Source organism: Lolium perenne, chromosome 4 (assembly GCF_019359855.2).
Source record: "Lolium perenne isolate Kyuss_39 chromosome 4, Kyuss_2.0, whole genome shotgun sequence".
Lineage (NCBI taxonomy): Eukaryota > Viridiplantae > Streptophyta > Magnoliopsida > Poales > Poaceae > Lolium > Lolium perenne.
The window spans coordinates 151,136,519-151,157,955 of record NC_067247.2 but is presented as its reverse complement, the minus strand read 5'-3'; the positions used below and the strand labels follow the sequence as shown (position 1 = coordinate 151,157,955).

General features: G+C 46.9%; 1 long non-coding RNA gene across 1 annotated transcript; it reads right to left on the bottom strand.

The window, feature by feature from the left end:
• Positions 1 to 19,766: 19,766 nt before the first annotated feature.
• Positions 19,767 to 21,140, bottom strand: LOC127294155 (uncharacterized). Its single transcript, XR_011742921.1, has 2 exons — positions 20,623 to 21,140; positions 19,767 to 20,254 (listed from the first exon to the last, which is right to left on the bottom strand). It is a non-coding gene; the product is annotated as an uncharacterized lncRNA (long non-coding RNA).
• Between the last annotated feature and the right edge of the window lie 297 nt (positions 21,141 to 21,437).

Below are 21,437 nucleotides of genomic sequence, written 5' to 3'. Positions count from 1 at the left end.
AATTTATCAGTATCCATAAAAGCTTCAATGCATTTATAATCATAAATTATACCTGATTCTCTATCCTTGTCGTTCTCCCAACCTTCAGTATTTTCTTGGATCCGATCAAGAAGATCCCTTTTAAACTCTTCTTTGTTGCGTGTAAATGATCCAGAACAAGAAGTATCCAGCAAGGTCTTGTCTTGAAAAGAAAGTCTTGCATAGAAATTATCAATAATAACATTACCAGGTAGCTCATGAATGGGGCATTTGAGCATTAAAGACTTCAATCTCCCCCAAGCTTGGGCAATACTCTCTCCATCATGAGGCCAAAAATTATATATGCGATTCCGATCCTTGTGAATTTCACTTGGAGGATAGAACTTAGAATAAAACCGGGGCACAATATCATTCCATTCAAGAGAATCCCCATTATCCAGTAATTTATACCAATGCGCCGCTTTACCAGACAGCGATAAAGAGAATAGTTTCTTCCTCACTTCATCCATAGCAATACCTGCACATTTGAATAAACCGCATAATTCATGCAAAAACAGTAAATGATCACCAGGATGGACAGTTCCATCCCCTTCATAGCGGTTATCCATAACGCGTTCAATAATTTTCATAGGTATTTTATATGGTATCACTTCCTCACCTGGCGCCTCATCCACTACCGTTGCAGTAGTAGTAGATTTCCCAAATAAAAATTGAAGAGAAGATCTCTCCATAATGACTTATAGCAATGCGAGCAGAAATAAAATCAGCACTGTGATAAAGGTTTTCCTTACCAATTCCACTTACCAATAGCGCTTCACTCCCGGCAACGGCGCCAGGAAAATAGTCTTGATGACCCACAAGTATAGGGGGTGTATCGTAGTATCTTCGATAAGTAAGAATGTCGATCCCAACGAGAGCGAGAAGGTGTTGACAAGCGGTTTCGATGAAGGATTCACTGTAAATGCTCACAGACAAAGTATCAGGGGGTTTTGATGTAACAGTTGAATAAAGTACGAGTAAGTAAAGTGCGAGAGTAATAATTGCAGCGAGTGGCCCAATCCTTTTTAGCACAAAGGACAAGCCGGTTTGTTTACTTATAATGACCAAACGTTCTCGAGGACACACGGGATTTTAGTCTAGTGCTTTCGCTACATACGGCTAAATAATCTTCATTGTTGTGATAAGTGTTGTGTGGGTGAACCTATGCTAATGTACCGCCCTTCCTAGGACTAATACATACTTGTGATTATACCCCTTGCAAGCATCCGCAACTACAAGAAAGTAATTAAGAATAAATCTAACCACAACCTTAAACTCTGAGATCCTGCGATCCCTCCTGCATCGATATACCAACGGGGTTTAGGTTTCGTCACTCCAACAACCCCGCAATTGGCAAATGAGTACAAGATGCATTCCCCTAGGCCCATAAATGGTGAAGTGTCATGTAGTCGACGTTCACATGACACCACTAGAAGAATAACACCATAACTTAAATATCACACCATTGAATATTACTCAACCATAGTTCACTACTAACATTTAGACTTCACCCATGTCCTCAAGAACTAAACGAACTACTCACGAGACATCATATGGAACATGATCAGAGGTGATATGATGATGAATAACAATCTGAACATAAACTTGGTTCAATGGTTTCACTCAATAGCATCAACAACAAGTAGAGATCGATACCGGGAGAGTTTCCCCTATCAAACAATCAAGATCAAATCCAAATTGCTACGGCGGTGACGCTGTCCAGCGGTGGAGACGGCGGTGATGATGGTGGAGATGATGATGATGGTGATGGAGATGATGTCCAGCTCGATGACGGTGACGATGGCGTCGATTTCCCCCTCCCGGAGGGAATTTCCCCAGGATTCACGCCCGCCGGAGAGCTCTTTTCTCTCTGGTGTTCTCCGCCCCGCAGAGGCGGCTGTAACTCTTCGCGAGGTACCCTCTGTGACTTAGGTTTTCGGGACGAAGGATTTCGCGAAGAAAAGGAGGCGAAAGGGGTCGTGGGCCCCCCAAACCACATGGCGGCGCGGCCAGGGCATGGGCCGCGCCGCCCTAGGGTGTGGGCCCACCCTGGGTCCTCCTGGCCCCTCCTTCTGGCTTCCTTCGTCATCTTGAAAAATAGGATTTTTGGTATAATTTTCTCCCACAGTTGATCTTCCGAAATATTGCGTTCTGACGGTGCTTTTTCCAGCAGAATCCTGGCTCCGGTGTTCGATCCTCCAATAATGATGAAACATGCAAAATAGATGAAATAACATAAGTATTGTGTCTCAATATGAAATATATCAATGAATAACAGCAAATTATGATATAAAATAGTGATGCAAATTGGACGTATCAATGGGCCAACAACCACCAGTCCCGGAGCTCAGTGTCCTGCTCCGGTATGGTGAAGCTCGTGTGACTCATTTGGCTGCAGATGTGCCACGTCTGCCTCAAGTGGACACATTGCATGGGGATGTGCTCCGCCATGTCCTCTTGCTCACACAGACATTACTTAGGGCATGGACAATGGTTGATAAGACGGTCTTATCTTAATCCCGCCACGTAATCTCTACTACTTATAAAGGCACGAAGTGCTAGATCTGGACCATCCATCCACGTACATCACACGGTTGAGGTTCCTTTGTTCTCCCCCTCATTCCTCCCAAATTCCCACGGTGGGGCTTCATCCTTATAGGGAAAGAAAATAAATGCCTTGCATAGTCAGATCTCGGCTTCCTCTTATTTCACAGGCGACTCCCTATAATGCCGCCTCCTCTGTATGCGACTCCACCAAAGAATATCATCGTCGTGGTGCCCGGATCAAATACTACCTCCGAGGACCACAGTTCCTCCAGTGCCTCACCACTTAGATCAAATTGCTGTCCAGGTACGAGCCATTACATGTGAGATTTGAGGAGGTCGGACGACCTCGCGCTCCGCTAGATCTAAGGAGGTCTCCCGGAGGTCGTCACACGGAAACAACGGTACAGACTACCGGCTCCATTGTGTTTTTTTTGCCGGGAGACTCCATTGTCATTTATCCTCGTCTAACTACAGATTGAAATGTTGGCCACATTGGCTTCCACACGCTCTCTTCTGTTTTGGCGGTCAGACCATCTCTCATTATCTCCCTTTCACCTCTCTCCAAATCTGATGTTTCTGCTTGTGTTTCACGTCAGATTTAATATTTAGTTACTACGGAATCATATAGATAATTACCTCTGAAGAATTAAAGATATATAAAATAATTAGGTACTCTCCAATTTTGTTGAACCTACTGATGTTGATTTGAATGATTACTATGTATTCCCCCCACCGCCCCAGGCTCGCTCCGCCTGTCGATCTGTTGATGCCGCGTTCAACTTGGGATCCTATGTCAATCCAGGCAGCAGTGTCACTTCTCTGGGCTGGCACTGCCCTCCGCTGCCCGCAAAAGGTAAAGCAGAAAGGTTAGATCCTTTTCTTAGTTTTTCCCTACATATATCATCGTCCAGATTTTTTTACACAACTAGCACATATTTATCGATATGTATCTGATTTAAGGAGTTTTATGGATGTCTATGGAAGACTCCTAATAAGATTGGAATCATAAATGGGTTGCAACAATTTTTCAATTTTGACTGATTGCTGTTGAAAATGATGTGCATGCAATATTTTCTCATCTTGTGCATTCATTTTTTTTACCACGAGTTTGTGTATTCATCATTAACCTAATGCTGCTTGTTTATTCATTATTCTCAAGTATCGCAATAGTTACTTGTTTCTCCCCCATTCACTTCTCGGTTCAAAGAGATAATATATTGGTAAGTTATCATGTTGCTTGGCCATACATCAAGCACTATGCCCAATCCAGATCTTCTTGGGTTTCTATCATTTTGTTTCGTGTAATCTGTATGACAGATAATATTTGACTTCTTATCGAGTCATGCTCTTGTGTTTTGTACATTTACTTTTTTTGATCTTTCTAGATTTCTCATACATATTCAAGGGAAGTAGCAGGCCATAGTGCCATCGCTCCCCATCATGGAAAATTAATACAGCATTCTCAATTGAATTGATCTAGGATCCTCCTACCGACAAATTTATATCGGTACTAATTTTTCAAAGTGAAAATAGATACCAACGCAACATAGCGTTTTCCTCTTAACTTGTATTTTATACTACTTGAGGTCCCTTATACTTCCGAAAATGTTATTGAAGTGAAGACTGCAGTGGAAAGGGCATTGCGACAGAAGCTTGGATTACAACAAATTGATGTCCCTATTACCATAATTATCACCCGTCCGACACTCTATAAGGGAATATACCTCACTAAACAGACAATAATCTCAATGGAAAGCAACAGCCTGTTATTTCCATTTGGAACGATAAAATTTCTAATATTTCCTTACAAAAAAATCTTCTATTTGTAAGGTATTTTTTTATTCTCTTCAGAACAAAAAGACATTTTTTTTTCTAGGTGGTTTTGCTTGTTTCAGCTCTAGATCATCGAATACAACGTGATTTTTGTAGATTGTCTTATGCTCTTCACGGTGTTTACGGTGGTAGGCTGGCTTGTTTTAACCTACAATGAGACTCCTTCCCATCTGATCTGGTAAGCTTTAACATCCTAAACTACCTAGCCATCATTTAAGGAACTGCAGACTTGTTTAATAATTTAGGTTGATGATCATGCTACAAATAATGACATGAAGGTCTCTATATATATCGTTAAATCCAATAGCTTTGTTATTGTAGGTGCCCTGCTGAGCAACTTCTCCTACAGATAATGAGATGAATGCTTATGTTCTAAGCTGCAATTTTTTTTCCGCTTTATCTGTAATTGTAGTGGGGTTGTCCTACATGTGTTGTGGAGGCCGTTCGACAGGGATGCAGAGAAAGCAAGAAATGGTCGTGGCATGTCAAAGTTACTTTCTCACAAAGGATTTTTTTCGTTCTGAAGTTGCATTGTATTATCATGTTTATTGTTTTCTTATAAATCTTTTGCCTCGGGATTCAAGGATTGTATTCATTGTGGAACCACAATTAAACTTTTCTTTTCTTTTTGGCACAATTTACTTATTCGGTTTCTCATGTGCCGATTTCGCTTGCATGTGTGGGACCGTGAGAGGACCGTCGTGCGAGATTGCAAAGTCATCATGAATATGATCATCACCGAGTAGAATTCTAGAGAGGGGAAGGAGACAGGTTGTGTGGATGCACCACATGGAAATAAAAAATATGAATCTAAAGAATATTAAATGCTTGCATAGACGTGCATGGCACGTGCACACTTACTAGTCTAGATATAACAAGAAAACATAGTGTACAATGGGTTGTTTTTTAGTCTTATCTCTAGTAATGAGACATCCCTAAATAAGTGGTAAAAGAGATTGTTGCTAAGAGAAGACAAACCTCTTTTTTCTATTTCTCTCTCCTCCATGTCATCAATTATCCTAGCTGGCAATGCTAAGATATAACCATTGTACATGTTCTTATAGATCATGTTCTGGTAATTATGTTCTGTCATCGCAAACATATTTTTGCGAATTTAAAGGAGGGGACTTGTCGCAAACAACTAACAACATGTTATATCAGCAAAATGCCTTGCTAACATAGTCCGACTACACATTGAAGCCGCGACTTCCTTTAAAAAATACAACGCCGACCAATTGTCGCATGGCTTTGATACCAAGCCATCCATGGCACGTGACACTGACACCTAGTCGGCCAATACGTGTACGTCTGTCGCCATCCAGGTAAACCAGCACAAGTGACACACGGCCGACAACACGTACACACGAGCTTCTACACACAGATCAATCATGGCGGAGCCGCCATCCATGGAGACGATGCCGCGTGCCCTGATAATCGGAAGCCTCTAACCAGTGCACACGCGTCTGCAAGTCGGCTGCACGCACATTCGGTCCTATCCGAAAGGCCACGTACGTGATGTGCCCGACGCACCCTCCACACCGGCGAGGTATAAAGATGACCACCATGGAGGAAAGCTAACAGCACACAACAGACAACACCATCTCTCTAGCAATCTGCTTCTTCTCATCGCCCTAAGAAGCTTCTGCACTGCTACGACGTCCGACCGCAAGATGTGGATGAGGAAGAAGAAGGTGGGAACGGCGAGGCCGGCTGCCCGGAGGAGGATGCCGACGTCGCTCGGCGCGCTGTGGCGGCGCGTCGTCGGGCCGGCGCGCGTCCGCAAGCCCAGGGCCACCACCAAGACCAAGAAGAGCAAGACCAGGTCGCTCTCGCGCGCGCTCCAGGTGTTCTCCTGCGTCCGCGGCCACCGCAAAGGGAGGACGGCGGCGCGCCGGTATTGATCGACGAGCGACGCGCGCGGCGTGTCCACGTCTGGCGCCCGCACGCCATCCGGGCGTCCTCGACAGAGTCGCGGCCAGCGGTTTGAGTCTTCTTTAGAGCTGCGCGAGACGAATTGTGCGTGTTAACTTTGTATCTTGTGTCTACGTACTGTACTTGTAATTGTATTCCCTATGCTGTGAAAAGAATATTTCACTTTCTAGTTTTCCTCTCAGTGCATTTCGTTGATTGATTTTGGAACAGTTTTGTGCGTGGAAATTGTAAGTTCTGCTCGCAGGCCAGCAGTGATTGTGGCCGAGTTGTTCATACCGCAATAAAACAATGAGATTTAGGAATGCTAATGACTGTTTGTATGCAAGATCCATTTTTTTAAGAATACACCCTAGAGCTGATGTAACACCGAATGACTACAGATACAAACACAAGCACACGCACACATAATTTACACGAGGAAATTGCACAACCACTCACTATTGCTCTCTATGTTGCACAAACACTCATTATTGTTGTCTTTTACAAACAAAACTAATTTTACATGTAAACTACTGCAACAAAGGTTACAATTTGATAATAGGTTAGTTAAACAGTTAATCTAAGCATGCGGGAACCACCAAATAGATATGGTTGAATCTTTTTCTGGAACGACATGGTTGAGTCAAACTAGAACTAACCTGTGCAAAAATCAAGCCTGCTCAAATCGTGGAAGGCTGCTCAAATCGTGGAAACCGCCCAGTTAGTACAAGTCATTTTGTTTCACATTTCAATCTCAATTCTACCGCTAGCACAACTTTTTAAACTGTCTCAAACCGGCCAAACCAATCAAACCGTGTTTGTACAGGCTGAACTAGAACCAGCTCTCTCCATCGTAAAAAAGAAAGAACCAGCTCTCTCCAATCTATCCCCATGCTCCTCTCTCGCCTCTCCAACTCTTTCTCCCGAACAAAAACCTGTGTCTCCCAAGCAAAATTATCGTGTTCATAATTTATTTCCCTAAATGTATGCGGACATGAATGCATGAAGGATTTTTAATTTTATCTTATTTATAATTTATGATGAGGACATCCTACCGAACCACTACCTCCGTCATTGCAAGATGAAGATGATATTGCTGTGAAGCTCAAGTCCAATGAAATCAGGATTGGACCTATGACAAAAGCTCGTGAAGCTACTAAAACAACACATGAACTTGTTCTTAAATGATACTTTGATTGATGAGAATTTTATAATGCCTAAGCCCTTTGACTTGTGTATGATTAGGTACGAGAATAAATAAAGCATCGCACGAGGAGGAGGAGAACAGCTGGACATAGAGCTGAACATGAAAACATCCCATGAACGCGCGAGGGAGGAGAGGAAGGCATGCACGAAGGAGGGAGAAGAAGTCTAGGCCGGCGCCGCCGCCACGCTCGGCGCAACCGGTCGTCACGCCGGCCGGCCCGGCCCCATGCCCGGCCACACCGGCTCCTACGCCGGATGAGCCCGACGCCCGCCGGCTCCTGCACCGGTGCCATTTGGGCGCAATCCAGGGAACCTAGAACCCCCGTCCGGATCCAGTCCGGCGCCTGGTCCGATTCCGACCGGCCCGCCTGGTCCCTGGTCCGATTCCGACCGGCCCTCCTGGTCCCTAGCCCGGTCCGACCGGACCCCACGCCGGCCGAGTCCGTGTCAGTCTCGACCAGATCCCGATCTGGGTCGATTTGTAATCGTATTTTTCAACTTCTGGTCGTCCTGAGCCTCTATATAAGTGCCCAGGACGTCCCCAATTTTATACTGCCTAAGTCCTTTAACTTGTGTATGATTAGGTACGAGGATAAAGGAAGCATCGCATGAGGAGGAGAAGAACAGCTGAACATGGAGCTGGACATGAAGACATCCCATGGACGCGAGAGAGGAGAGGGAGGCATGCGCGAAGGAGGGAGAAGAAGTCCAGGCCGGCACCATGCTCGGCGCAACCGGCCGTCACGCCGACCGGCCTGGCCCCACGCCCGACCACACCGGCTCCTACGCCGGATGAGCCCGGCGCCCGCCGGCTCCTGCATCGATGCCATCCGGGCGCAATCCGGGGACTCTCGAACCCCCATCCGGATCCAGCCCGGCGCCTGGTCCGGTTCTGACCGGCCCCCACGCCGGCTGAGTCCGTGTCAGTTTCGACCAGATCCCGATCCGGGTCGGTTTGTAATCGTATTTTTTGACTTCTGGTCGTCCTGAACCTCTATATAAGTGCCCAGGACGCCCCCAAATCAACCTTAGACCACGTTTAAGATAAAAGTTCATAGTTGATTGCTTTGCAACTCTATTGAATCCTATACACCAATTCGCATCGATCTGGTGTTTGCTACTGAAAGTTTTGTGTGATCTGCTGTTCCATTGGGAATTAGAAGGATGCAATTTACCTCTTCGTGGTCGGCGACTACGTGCGCAAGTGTGTGGAGTTGCGAATATCTTGCAGGGTTGAGAGCTGTTGCATTGGCGACATGAATCAATCGAGAGACTCGTCAGCGTCATACAAGTTATCATCCACTTCATCATCGTGTATGTCCGTTGTGTTCATCGCGTGTTCATCACCATCCACCTCGCTTACTGAGAAGATCGGGCAACCCCTTATCATCTTGGTATCAGATTTCAGCGTTTCCCGGTAACCCATCCACAATTCACCCCATAGTTGAGTTGTGAGTGTTTTCCTATCGAGAAAAAGGCAAAAATAAGGGTTAGGGTTTTGCCATAGCCTTAGATTGCATCAATTTCAAGTTTTAGTTGCTTTTCGCAGTTGTTTTTGCGTATCTTTTTCTTCCATCTAGTAGATTGTCTAGTTTGAGTGTAGCTACATCTGGTTTGCAGTTTTTGTCACATAGCGTACAGTTTGCTTGTTCCCAACCATAGACACAACCTTTTGATATACGTGACTAGGAACATACCCACAAGAGACTAGTTTACCGCTCGACAGGCTGCTCATTAGATTTACGGTGCTTTGCAATTTCTGTTAGCCGTGTTCCAAGGAGTAGAGTCGATTTTACTGTAGCTACAGTAACCGTGATACATAGAGGAAAAAGAAAAAAGTGAATCAAAACAAAACAAAAAAGCATAAGAGTGAAGAGAAAAAGTGCAGTGCTAGGAAGATTAAGTGAAGGCCTAGTTTACTTTTCTGCACCCGTAGTTGAGCAATCTTGTGCCTGTTCCGTTGAGCTTTGCTAGTGTCTCTCGAGTGCATTGCAACATTATTCATCCATATAGTTGTATTGCCATATTTATCCCCTTGTGTGAGTATCATTGGTTGTTCTACGGTCAGCGCTAGAGCTTGTTCTTGGTGCAAATAGGTAGCCTACCTACAGCCCCACATATATCCTGATTTGTCGTGTGATTGTTATTATACCCTTGATATTCGCTTCGCTAAATTCGTGCACTAGTTGTTAATCCAAGTGGTAAGCAATACTATTTCACTTTGGAGTGGTAAGATTTACCTTTTCTTATCAGTTTTGAGTGAGTTGTGAGAGTACCACCGCAGATATTTGTTTTTAGTGCACTAACCGACTAACCATGTCTTCTAGTGATGCTAAAATTGTTGACCATAAAAAGAAGGATGGAGCTGATATTGTTTCTTGGAGGTAGTATGAAGCTCTTCGTAATGAGATGCGACGTGAATTCCGCGAACAGGGCGAAAGACTTAATGAGGACATTCAGAAGGTACCTAGAAGCTTGACACTACTAATGAGACCGTTAATACAATCCAAGAACAAATGGGAGATATTCAGCGTAATCTTCAAGCGTTGACTCTAGCCATTGATAATTTGACTCAACAACGACAACAGTCACATCATGAAGATGAGGAGAGTAATCATGATAACTTTTATGAAGAACCCGCTGATACGTCTCAAACGTATCTATAATTTCTTATGTTCCATGCTAGTTTTATGACAATACTCACATGTTTTACATACACTTTATATCATTTTGATGCATTTTCCGGGACTAACCTATTAACAAGATGCCGAAGCGTCAGTTCCTGTTTTCTGCTGTTTTTTTGTTTCAGAAATCCTACACAGGAAATATTCTCGGAATTGGACGAAACAAAAGCCCACGGCCCTATTTTCCATGGAGGGTTCCAGAACATCGAAGGAGAGTCGGAGGCGGCCAGCAGGGGACCCACACCATAGGGGGGCGCGGGCCCACCCCTGGCCGTGCCGCCATGTGGTGTGGGCACCCCCTGGCTCCTCCGAGGCCGCCCTTCCGCCTATATATTCTTCTAGTCGCGAAAACCCTAAGGCATCTAGTCATATTCCACGAAGAGTTCCGTAGCCGCCGCCATCGCGAAGACAAGTTTCGGGGGACAGAATCTCTGTTCCGGCACGCCGCCGGGACGGGGAATTGCCCCCGGAGTCATCTTCATCGACACCACCGCCATCTTCATCGCCGTTGCTGTCTCCCATGATGAGGAGGGAGTAGTTCTCCCCCGAGGCTGAGGGCTGTACCGGTAGCTATGTGGTTCATCTCTCTCTCCCATGGTGTGATCTTTATGTGATCATGAGCTTTGTATCACTATTAATCTATGTGCTACTCTAGTGATGTTATTAAAGTAGTCTATTCCTCCTCCATGATGTAAAGTTGACAGTGTGTGCATCATGTAGTACTTGGCGTAGGTTATGATTGTAATCTCTTGTAGATTATGAAGTTAACTATTACTATGATAGTATTGATGTGATCTATTCCCCCTTTCATAGCTATTGTTGACAGTGTGTATGCTATGTTAGTACTCGGTCTAAATTGCAACGGTCTATTATGCACTCTAGAGGTTACTTTAATATGAACTCCGGATTCACTCCACGGTGTGACGGTGACAGTGTGCGCATCGTGTGTGATTCATTTATGACGTTGTGGAGCTTGTTTACTCCGGCTTGAGTGAGCTCTTGTAGCCCTACACAATGAATGGTGTTTGTTATCCAACAAGAGAGTGTTTGAGAGTAGCACAAGTGAGGAGAAGTTATTTATTTATCATGTGATCATTGTTGAGAGTGTCCACTAGTGAAAGTATGATCCCTAGGCCTTGTTTCTAAGCATTGAAACACCGTTTCCAACAAGTTCTGTTACATGTTCGCTTGCTGCCATTTTTATTTCAGATTGCAATTGCTACTTATAATCATCCATATTACTTGTATTTCACTATCTCTTCGCCGAACTAGTGCACCTATACATCTGACAAGTGTATTAGGTGTGTTGGGGACACAAGAGACTTCTTGTATCTTAATTGCAAGGTTGCTTGAGAGGGATATCTCTGACCTCTACCTCCCTGAGTTCGATAAACCTTGGGTGATTCACTTAAGGGAAACTTGCTGCTGTTCTACAAACCTCTGCTCTTGGAGGCCCAGCACTGTCTACAGGAATAGAAGCGTGCGTAGACATCACCCGCTGCTGAAGAGCGTGGTGTTGGTCGTGGTGTTGCACGTGGTGCCCATGGTCGTGGTTTTGTCCCCGTCGGAGCAGCCCGTCGTGTTCCTCCACAACCGCAAGACGATGGTTTGGGTAAGCCAAAATTCTCAATCCCCAAATTTGATGGAGGTCCTGATGTTCAAGAATACCTCACATGGGAGCTGAAAATTGAGAAGTTGTGGCGCCTACATGACTATACTGAAGACATGAAGATTAAGCTTGCTTCTTCAAAATTTGATGGCTATGCATTACATTGGTGGGACGGAATTACACGTGCTCGTCAAGAAGATGGTGAATTGCCTATTCTTACATGGCGCGAGATGAAGGCAATTATGCAAGCTCGTTTTGTTCCCACTAATTATTTGCGTTCGATATATGATAAGTTGACCCTCTTGAGACAAGGTATTCTGACGGTTGATGCTTATTTCATGGAGATGGAGATGCTTATGCAGCGTGACCGTGTCCATGAGTCACTTGAGATGACAATGCAGCGTTTTCTACATGGTTTGAAGTACAATATCAAAGGCATTGTTCGTCATCACCGTTATACCAATATGAATGAGCTGCTACATGTCGTTGCCTATTCGACGGTACTCCAGAGGAGGGATCCTCATGGAAGGGAGAAGAAGTAGGGGCCATTGGGCGGAGAGTCCTCGGGACGGTGGTACGCGATTTACCCAGCTTTGGACCACCTGCACGATGGCAAGGCCTACTGCTGCTTGTCTGGAATTATCTGGGCGCTTTCGCGTTGTTACAATGAGTTTTGGTTGTGCCTCTAGGGCTCCCGGGATCCGGCTTATAAAGGCGCACGGATCTAGGGTTTACATGGAGAGTCCTAGCCGGATTACAGGTTGCCTAACTACGGTACAATATCTTGCCGTGTACGTCAAGGATCCGCCTTCCATCTACGTCGTACTGGATCCGGGTCCCTCATGGGCCTTCACGGATCCGGCTTCATCCGAAGGTCGGTTAGGATCCGGCTCCCTGATCCTGGGCCGGACTTCATCCTTCATGATCAACAGCAACTGGGTCGCCCGATGGGCCACATGCCACACCACCGTCTGTGGGCCACCCGGGCTTGCCGGATCTAGGCACTGTCGATGGTACACCCATGAAGTATACCCACAACAGTAGCCCCCAGAGTTCTCCGAGATTCACCTCTTGTTTCCGCCTTGCTAAAACTTTATAGCTTCCGACAATCTTGGTAACATGGGGAAACTTGAAGAACTCCATTTTCTTTTTTCCCAACTCTTAGTCGGAAAATACCTTTATCCCACGGGACTTCATCCATCGACATCATTATTACAACGCGTCTCCGGATTACTTCCCTACTGAGATAACGGTCAACAACTTTTAAACTCTTACCCGGAACCTCGAAGGGTTCAAACGGTTCCGCCAATTTTGGCGCCATTTTCGGGCGATTTGAGCGGTAACTTATCCTTAGCCATTTTTACTGCTTAGAGTTTTCAACACGTGTCAACCATCCAACGGCGCGACGCTTGCGTTCCGACCACAGGATGCGGAGCACGAATCTCTTCCCCTCGACCTATAAATATCCGCCATTCAACCCTAAATCCCCCCATTCGCCCCCTTTTCACCTCTCAGCACATCGCCGCCTCCGAGCTCCACCTCCGCCGCACCGGAGTCCGCCGGAAGTTCACCGGAGCACCATCGACGCCGCGTGTTGTTCTTCGTGTTCTTAAGTCCGGCAAGCCACCGCAGCAAAACCTCACCGCCGGCGACTCCGACCACCGCGGAATCCATTCCGGTAAGTGTTGGAGATATGCCCAAGAGACAATAATAAAATGGTTATTATAATATATCTTTGTGTTTATGATAATGTTTGCATACCACGCTAAAATTGTATTAACCGAAACATTGATACATGTGTGTTATGTAAACAACAAGGAGTCCCTAGTAAGCCTCTTGTATAACTAGCTTGTTGATTAATAGATGATCATGGTTTCATGATCATGAACATTGGATGTTATTAATAACAAGGTTATGTCATTGAGTGAATGATATAATGGACACACACCCAAATAAGCGTAGCATAAGATCACGTCATTAAGTTCATTTGCTATAAGCTTTCGATACATAGTTACCTAGTCCTTCGACCATGAGATCATGTAAATCGCTTATGCCGGAAGGGTACTTTGATTATATCAAACGCCACTGCGTAAATGGGTGGTTATAAAGGTGGGATTAGGTATTCAGAAAGTATGAGTTGAGGCATATGGATCAACAGTGGGATTTGTCCATCCCGATGACGGATAGATATACTCTGGGCCCTCTCGGTGGAATGTCGTCTAATTAGCTTGCAAGCATATGAATGGTTCATAAGAGATGACATATCACGGTACGAGTAAAGAGTACTTGTCAGGAGACGAGGTTGAACGAGGTATAGAGATACCGATGATCAAACCTCGGACAAGTAAAATATCGCGCGACAAAGGGAATCAATATCGTATGTGAATAGTTCAATCGATCACTAAGTCATCGTTGAATATGTGGGAGCCATTATGGATCTCTAGATCCCGCTATTGGTTATTGGTCGGAGAGAAGTTTCAACCATGTCTTCATAGTTCGCGAGCCGTAGGGTGACACACTTAAGGTTTGATGTCGTTTAAGTAGATATGGAATATGGAATGGAGTTCGAATTTTTGTTCGGAGTCTCGGATGGGATCCAGGACATCACGAGGAGGTCCGGAATGGTCCGGAGAATAAGATTCATATATAGGAAGTCACTTTCCAAGTTTGGAAAATAATCCGATGAATTTATGGAAGGTGGTTTCTAGAATTATCCGGAATAAATCACTATGGAAGGTGGAGTCCCGGTTGGACTCCACCAACCCTAACTTGCCCACCAAGTGGGAGGGTGGAGTCCATGGTGGACTCCAACTCCTTGGCCGGCCAAGCAAGGGGGGAAAGGGGAGAGTCCCAACCCAACTAGGTTTCGTCCATATGGCAGTTTTTGAATTGGGGTCTTATTCGAAGACTTGGGCAACCCTAGATGTGTTCCACCTATATATACATGAGGAGAGGGAGGGGGGTCGGCCACTCCAAGCCATGAGTTGGCCGCACCACCCTTGCCCCCTTGAGGCCAGCGCCCATAGCCCCCTCTCCCCAAACCCTAGCCTCCCCTCCTCCACATACAACTCCTGCAGCGCATAGGCGAAGCCCTGCCGGAGTTCTCCACCACCACCGCCACCACGCCGTCGTGCTGCCGGGATTCCGAGGAGGATCTACTACTTCTGCTGCCCGCTGGAATGGGGAGGAGGACGTCGTCTTCATCAACACCGTACGTGTGACCGAGTATGGAGGTGCTGCCCGTTTGTGGCACCGTCAAGATCTTCTACGCGCTTTTGCAAGCGGCAAGTGATCGACTACATCCACCACGAGATCTAATCTCGGTAGGCTTTGGAAATCTTCAAGGGTTAGTCTCGTGATCCCCTCGTTGCTACCATCTTCTAGATTAGATCTTGGCTTGTGTTTCGTTCTTGCGGTAGGAATTTTTTTGTTTTCTATGCTACGAATCCCATCAGTAAGCCCTTCGAGCTTTACCTTCCCGCCGTAGTTGGTAGGGATGACTAGGGTATTTAACATTGGATCCGACTAAGTTGAACCAACTCGCATTTTCTTTGTAGATGTCGTCTTCTACTCCGCCTCCCTCGTCCGAGCAAAAAAATCAAAGGCTCGCACGCGAGATAGCGAGGCCAAAGGGAAATGGTGGCCCTGCTTCACTACGGAGACCGAACTCCGCAACCTCGAGGCGGAAGGTTTTCTGAAACCCGGATCTTGGTGTGTGATCCCAGGCACCCTGTTTCCGGCTCCCGAAGCCGGAGAGTGGGTGGTGACCAAGGCGCTCGTCGAGCGTGGATTCTCTCTCCCGTCCAGCGATTTCTTCTCGGAAATCATGAAGGCATACGAGCTTCAACCTCACCACATTTCTCCGAACAACATCTTGGCCATCAGCAACCACGCAACGCTGTGTGAAGGCCACCTCCGGATAACCCCGGAACTCTCCCTCTTCCTACTACTTCTCCATAAAAAAGGAGAAAGTTTCACAGACTTCCACGCTGGCCACCTGCGGTGGCGTCACCTTCAAGCTCCGCCCTGGGCGCGTGTACCCGCACACAGATCGCCATGAGTCTGTGCGGTACTGGTCCGACAACTTCTTCTACTTGAAGGACGTGACCGATCCGGCTTCCCCAAAGGTGCTGCCAGATTTCAAGGATGACCCCCCCAGCGAGACTCCGGCCTGGACTCAATGTCCCCATCTATCCGAGTCACCTCAATTGACCGGGGCAGTTAGGCGGATCTGCAAGCTAACGGACGAGGGCTTGTCGGGGAAAAACCTCACTATGTCCTGGTTCACTAAGCGGATCCAGCCCCTACAACATCGGGACCGCCTGCTGTTCCAGTACACGGGGCGCGACGATATCATGCGCGCCTCTAAGGACAACCTCTCTGCCGACGCCTTAGACAAGCGGCTCCGGGTGCTGATCAAAATTCCGCGTGACCTCAAGATCCACGTTTGCAATATGGATATTCACACTAACGGCTCCGGGATCGCGGTATGTTTCCTTGACTCAACTGTTGATTCCTTTTCAGTTTTTGCTAAATTCATCTAAGTGTTTGCTGGGTAACTTAGCTCGAGGCCCTCGAGGAAAACGATCTCGGAACTCTCCTCCAAGTCCCTCACGCGGGCAATACCGACCGAGAGGTCGCGTCCGACGCGGAAGTTCCCGAAGCTCCGCGTCCCTCCAAAAGGAAAAGGGGTGCTTCCTCCGGCCCAGCCGCTAAACGTGTCCGCGAAGTGCTTAGCACCGCGGCTACCCGAAAGGCGGAGGCGGAGAAGAAGCGCCTCAAAATCATCGACAGCAGCAACCGAGCTCAAACCAACATCCACCAATTTTTCATGTCATCCGGGTAAGCGCTTGATTTCCGTCTGAAAATTCTTTTGTTACTGTGAATCAGCATATGCTAAATGTTATGCCTCCTTTATTTTGCAACAAAAGCTCCGGAAGCCAGCCTCCCAAGATCCCCAAGAAGAAACCAAGCCGTCTCCGGCTTCGATGCCTGTTACCCATCAAGCGGAAGCTCCGCCCAAGCCTTCTTCATCTTCTGCAGCCAATCCAAAGGACGTCATCAACGTGGATGACCTTCCCAAGGATCCCGCTACTGAATCTGGCCATGGCAGATCCGGCAAAGGCGAATCTGGCCATGGAGGCTCCGGCAAGGGCGAATCTGGCAAAGATGCGTCCTCGACTCATCCTGCCCCCGAGCAACCAGATATTACTTCGGCTGAAGCTACGGCTAATGATGCCAAACAAAAACTGCTGCTAAGTGGTGCAACTGGTACGCCCCAGACGCACCCACATCTTTTTCTGGTTCTCCAGAAGATTCCCCTCTCTGAGCCCCACGCGGAAATGTCTCGCCTGATGAACGAGGTGTGGGGAAGCCCGGATATAGAAGAGCAAATGTTGACAAAGCTCCAGGGCGAGATCAAGGTCTTCTTTGCCCAGCACAAGCACGTGCGCTAGGTAACACTAGCCCCCAAGCATTGGGTTGGACATTTTTCCGAGTAACATGTGTGAGCCGATGCTTTTAAATGCGCACCTTAGCGGAAATTTAGAATTTTCTCAGCCTAAGGATTTAAACTTCTTGCCAGCCCCCCAGAATTTTGAATTTCCGGCTAACTACTGTCTGCTTCTCAGAACAAGCGGAAACTGCACGAAGATCTGCGCGTCCATGTGCTGGAGCAAATGACAGAGATTGAAGGGCTGCGTCAGAACGCCGCGGATAGCCAGAAAGCTATATCAATCCTGGAGACCCGCGTAAAAAATTACGAAGGTAAGAACTCCGGGTTGCCCTTTAAGCTTATCAACGCGTGTCTAACCATGAGCAAACATAGTGTATAATTGTGTGGTTTTCCGCCTTACAGAAGAAATTGCAAAGCGTCCCTCCATCGACACCCTTTCCGCCAAGATCGAAGTTTTGGAGGCTGAGAATGAGTCTCTCAAGAACTTCCTGAAAGAATCCTCCGAAGAGGAAGCCAAGAAGAAGAAGGAACTCTTGGAGAAACATGCTCAAGACATGGCAGAGCTTTCTGACAAGCTTAAAAAGAGCCAGCAGAGGGTCCAGACCTTGGCGTCGAAGAATAAGAATTATGAGGCGGAGGCAGAAGCTATTGACAAGATAATCTTCCGTAAGGACCTTTTTGTTTAACTCCGGCTTCCTCATACTTTGCTTTGTCCGCGGAAGAAACTGACCATGCTTTTCGCAGCGAGTCTTGGCTTTGAATGGACCAAAGAGTCAACCCTCAAAAGGACTGAAGCGTATGATGAAGCGCGGAATTCAATTGATGACCTCTTCGAGGCATGTCGCGGGGTTGCCAAATCGCTGTCCCTGAAGAGAGCCGGAACCACGGTGATTGACACCATGACCAAGCTGATACGGCAGGTGCAGGAACTCATCAAGGATTGGCAGGAGTCTTCAGCCCGCGGAGTTGCTTCCCTTGTGTTGGTGACGTGCAAAGCGCACTTCCCAACCATGAAATTTGTGGATGTTGCGCGTGGAGCTCCCAAGGGCACCAACATGAGAGCCATTCTCGCGGAGACCCGAGGATATGATCGACTGTTTGTCGGACGAGTTAACCACTCGTTCTGGTATAACAAGCACGATCTTCCCGAGGGTTTCTCTGACGCGGAGGATGAAGAAGAGGAAGGCGCTGAGGAGGGCGACGAGGAAGGTTCCGGGTCAAGCGCTGATCATTCCAAGGAGCGCTCCGGCGACGACTCTGGCGATGGCTCCGCCTACGTTGCTTCTGATGAGGATCAGTCCTCCGAGTGAACCCTGTAGAACAATTGAACAGATGTATCATTTTGGCCCCGGAGTGGGTTTGTAACATAACTTAAATTCTTAAGTAGCTAGGGACGAAACACTTATGCATGGGCGGAAAAAACTTATCCTGCTATCCGTTTAAATTTTATTTGCATGTTTCGTTTGTTGAAAGCAAGTGCTGGTTTTATGTTTTCCGGTTTGCTCATTTGACCTTCCAAGAGCCGGAGGACCTTTAGCCGGAGACGCTCGCCAGCGGCGACGAAGCCCAATGGCGATCCATCAATAACCGCGGAAATAAGCCCCCAGCGTAGGTGCCGGAAGTCGCTACCAGGAATCGATGAGTTCGCAACAAAAAAACATTTCCGCCAGAAAACTTAAGCTCACGTCCTAAAGGACGATTTTGAAAAAATCACAACTTGCATACACGCCTAGGCGGAAAGATCCAGCTCTGCAGTTTTAGTCGGAAAACATACACGATCCAAAAATGAACAAGTAAAGGAGGTAAAAGACTCAAAGAGTGAACCAGATGTTTTATTTCATTGATCATGTATCATAGATATTACAAGGTATGTAATGCGAATTTTGCTAAGTGTGGAAAGGACGTAGCTGTGCTATATTCCAGGGACGGTCTGTTTCATCGTATATGTCATCCGGATCCTCTCGCTTGCGTTTCCGGTACCAGTTAGCAGGTCTATCCTTTAACTCCCGGAAATCGACGAGGTAGTATGATCCGTTGTGAAGCACTTTGCTGATGACAAAGGGTCCTTCCCATGGAGATTGCAACTTGTGGTCTTTCACCTGACGAAGGTGGAGGACTAGGTCTCCGGCCATGAACGAGCGATTCCGAACTCGACGGCTATGATAGCGTCGGAGTTTCTGCTGGTAGATGGTGGAGCGTTGGTCAGCTAAATTCCGAGCTTCTTCGATCAAGTCCACAGAAAGCTGTCGAGCCTCGTCAGTAGTTTCTTCATCGTAGGCGGAGACTCGCGGCGAATCGTGGATGATGTCGGAGGGGAGCACGGCTTCGGATCCATATACCAGAAAAAACGGAGTAAATCCGGTTGACCTGTTTGGGGTAGTTCTCAGACTCCACAGAATAGATTCTAACTCATCAGCTGTGAAAACCCCAAAATTTAAAAACACCATTTTTACGACATTAGTATTGATCACATGTCGCTAAACATGGTTTCACCCTAATCTCATATTAAATAAAATTCAATCACCAGAATTACCACAATATTTATTTACAAAGTTCTTATACATCAGTTTTACTTCAGAGTCCTAGCTCAATTTCGAAATTTGCAATTAAGTCCCTGCCCAAACTTCCTTAGTGGCAAGGTAATAGCCAACTCACAACCGGCTCACTTTCACCACTTGTAAAAATTAAAGCTAGAAGAGATACAAGTGTACACACGCATGTACATCAAAGCTGTGCATGCATCCCACTTGGCACAAATTGTGCTAAACCGACCTAGCCTCTCCCTACTATATATAGACCGTCCTTTTCACTGCTCCACATTTTCGACCGCACACGCCATTCTCAGACCACCCCTTTTCTCCACCACATCTAGTCTCACATAGTCATCCCTGTGCTGGGCATCTCTGATTGATCCTTGGTGGTGTTTCGTCAGGTACTAGCACAGCCACTTGCTTGTGCTTTTTACCCTTCTCATGTAGCACTTACTTCACTCTGAAATGTAGTGATGGAGGAGAATAGATTGATTTCAGAAAATACGATTAGCATGCTGGGTGTCTCATCTACTTCATTCACTGAAATCTGTAATAGCTGTATTAAATCCAAAATCTTACATTACCATGATTACTAATGCACATAAATGAACTGCTCTTTAGCTGGGACTTGCCTCTACACTGTGCTAGGTTTGGTCTGATCTTAGGAAATTAACTAGAAGCTAGATTCAGTTCAAGAGTAGTTTTACACAGCACTAGATCACACTAATATTCTAGTCGGATGCTCTGGTTTGGACCAACATGTATGTTTGTAGCTACTACTACTAGTATACTGGTACGGATACAAGACGAAAGGGGATTAGCACTTGCATAGTTGTAGTAGAGGATTAGCAGTAGGAGTGTCGCTGGTACCGCGCTGGCCGTGGCGCTGCCTCGGCCGCGAGAGTCTCGGTCCGGCCCCAGTGGCGTCGATGTCGGCGACGACCATGGCCGTCGAGCCGTACGGCCAGTGATGGCCGCCCCCTGTCGGGCATGGCCGTGTGCCTTGTTGGACGAGGCGGCGTAGATGGAGAGCGCAAGAAGGAGGGTAGGAGTAGTCGTTGTTGGGGACGGCGGCGAGCCCGTCGGACCCAGGGCGAAGGCGCTAGTGTTGGTTGCGATGTTGTTCCAGGCGGCGGCGGCGGCGAGTGAGGGGATCAAGTAGAGGAGGACGAGGGGATTCTGTAGGTACTAGGGATGGCGTCGGTGGTGGCCGGACGAGGTAGATCGAGCCGGCCGCGCTCGGCGTTTCTGCCCGGTTTCGAGAAAGAGCAGAACGGGGGGAGAGAGGAAGTGCGTCTGGGAGAGACAGAGCGTTGGGATGAGCTGGGCTCTGCTTTGACCGCACCCCTTCGATTGTTTAATTTTTCTCCTTCTTTGTTTGGTACAGTACACCACAAGCAGATACACCTTTGCCTTGATTCATGCATGCATTGTCCTGCTCGCGAAGTACAAATGGCACTAGTCTGTGATAGCTAGCTAAATGGATTTTGCGGCAAGCTTGAGTATACTACCTACTGATTGTGATAAAGTTAGCCGAAATGATGTGAATGCTTGTGAATTACATATTAGGAGTCGACCATGGATATTTAGGAGACGCTGACGGTGTATCCGAGTCGATCGGAGCGCTGCCAGCCAAGTCGTCG